The 2,759-nt window shown below is 33.2% G+C and overlaps 1 pseudogene; it reads left to right on the top strand.

The window, feature by feature from the left end:
- Positions 1-656: 656 nt before the first annotated feature.
- On the top strand, positions 657-771 carry LOC116864443 (annotated as a pseudogene).
- The last annotated feature ends 1,988 nt before the right edge of the window (positions 772-2,759 follow it).

The following is a 2,759-nucleotide window of genomic DNA, read 5'->3' as shown; positions in this document are numbered from 1 at the left end:
TTTTTCATCTCCATATTGATCACATATCAATTTTCATCTCCATACTCCATATTGATCACATCCATACTGTCAAGGGGAAGTCAGGACACTGATTTGTTGCTGATGGGATCATAAATGGTGTAAAGCTATGAAAGGCAATTTAATAATAACTTTCAAAACTGAAAAACTGAACGTTTTAGTTTACTGGTTTGCTTACTAGTTACATCATTGTTTATAAATGCAATTGTCTTAAAACTACCCAGTTGCCCATCATAACAGGAGCAATTAATAAATCACATTGAATTCTATGAAGTCATTAAAAAGAATGAAATAATTGTACATGTATTGATATGAAAATACATCAAATGATATTAAGTAAAAAATGCAGAATAGTTCAGCATGGAATACTACTGTGTGTGTGTGTGTGTGTGTGAGAGCAAGTTGCAAGGTTATTCTAAAATGTGTAAATCATATGTGGAATGATAAGCAAGAAACTGATAACATCAATTACCTTAAGGAGGGGAGTTAGGTGAATACATGGCAGATGAGGAAGAAAGATGACTTTCACTATATACCTCTTTGTACCTTCTGAATTTTGTGCCATGTATTTATATTAGCTGTTCAAATGATTAATTAATAGAAGGAGGCGTTAACCACAATAATAAAAAAATAACTAGGTAGCTTCTCAGCCGTTTGGTCAAAATCAAGTGTAGTATCTGTTCTTACCAGTTTAATATCTGATATGCCTTCTATCTAATAGTAAAAGAATATCTTAATTGAAGAATATCGCAAGATGTTAAACCAGAAAAATTTATTATTTCTAGAAGTGCCAAAGTGTATTTAATTTTTAATATTCATTTAAAAATGTTAATAAAGATGGACTGAGTCTTCACATAATAAAGTTGGCCTAACATGGAAAAAAAAGAAAATCAGGTAAATACAAAAATGTGTAGAGAACAAGTTGAGATGTATTTTCACTACCATTCTACAACTACATCACTATTAATATTCCAATTTGATTTATTATAAGAATACAGTTACACATAAATGTGGAATGTACATATTTATTTAAACAAAAACTCAGTTATGCAATTGGTTTGTATTCTGACTTGTCCCTTTGTCCCATTTAATATACTTTGAACATTTTTAATGCAAATAAAGAACTATTAAAAATAATTTTAATGGAAAGATAATAAATAAATAAATAAATAAATAAATAAATAAATCCCACTAGTGTTTTGTTTGGAATTGTGCTAAAAGGAAAACATACTTCGGGAAAAAAAACAAAACAAAACAAAACAAAACGAAAAAACACTTTTCCTTACAAAATCCAGTCTTTCTAGGTGCCTGGGTGGATCAGTTGGTTAAATGGTCCAACCCTTGATTTTGGCTCAGGTCATGATCCTAGGATTGTGGAATCAAGCCCAGTGGGTGGCATAGTGGGCTCAGAGCTCAGTGGGGAGTCTGGTTGAGGATTCTCTTTCTCCTCTTCCCTCTGTCCCTTCCCTGATCTCTCCCTTCCTCTCTCTCTCTCTCAAATAAATAAATAAATCTTAAAAACAAACAAAATAAAACCCAGTATTTCCATCAAACAACATGGTGTGTCTCATCTCTGTATACAGCTATATTTTTATGTCACTCAATATTGGGCTTTTTTTTTTTTTTTTAAGATTTTATTTATTTATTTGACAGTGAGAGAGGGAATACAAATAGGGGAAGCAGGAGAGGGAGAAACAGGCTTCCTGCTGAGCAGGGAGCCCAATGCAATGTGGGGCTCAATCCCAGGATGCTGGGATCATGACCTGAGCTGAAGGCAGAGGCTTAACAACTGAGCCACCCTGGCGCCCCACAATACTGGGCTTTTAAAAATATTTTTATGAGGATTTTTTTTGTGTGTGTGTTATAGAAATTCAATAATATTATTTAATTAAACTCTGTGATAGTTCTATCAGGTAGATATTATTGTTAAAATCATTATGTGGGATTTAGAGAGTTTAAGTAACTTACTCAACATCCCATGCTAATGAGTAGCAAAGGACATTTCTTTTTTTTTTTTTTTGGTATTTTTTTTTTCATCTTTATTTTTTTTTTTTTACTTTTTTATAAACATATAATGTATTTTTATCCCCAGGGGTACAGGTCTGTGAATCACCAGGTTTACACACTTCACAGCACTCACCATAGCACATACCCTCCCCAGTGTCCATAACCCCACCCCCCTCTCCAGACCCCCTCCCCCCAGCAACCCTCAGTTTGTTTTGTGAGATTAAGAGTCACTTATGGTTTGTCTCCCTCCCAATCCCATCTTGTTTCATTCATTCTTCTCCTATCCCCCTTACCCCCCACGTTGCATCTCCACTTCCTCATATCAGGGAGATCATATGATAGTTGTCTTTCTCCAGTTGACTTATTTCACTAAGCATGATACCCTCTAGTGCAAAAGACATTTCTAAATGTTGAGTAAGTTTAAGTAACTTACTCAACATCCCATGCTAATGAGTAGCAAAGGACATTTCTAAATAACCCCAAGGCCATAGGCTCTCCTGTCATGCCTGTTGCCTCCCAATTATTGTAGGTAATAACTCATGAGGAATTTTAATCCCTTGAATATTATTCAATATGATATAATGCTGATTGCATTAGTAATTATAACAATTTAACAGACTCTTCCCACTTGACTTTTTGTATAAAAACTAAATATATTTCTGAAAAATAGTTATAACATGAATAATTATTTTGCTAGTTTATCATTTTATTTATTTATTTATTTATTTAAAAGA

Source organism: Lontra canadensis, unplaced genomic scaffold, assembly GCF_010015895.1.
Source record: "Lontra canadensis isolate GAN:19392208 unplaced genomic scaffold, GSC_riverotter_1.0 scaffold5, whole genome shotgun sequence".
Classification (NCBI taxonomy): Eukaryota; Metazoa; Chordata; class Mammalia; order Carnivora; family Mustelidae; genus Lontra; species Lontra canadensis.
Note: the sequence above shows the minus strand (reverse complement) of the source record. Positions and strands in the feature narration are given on the sequence as shown.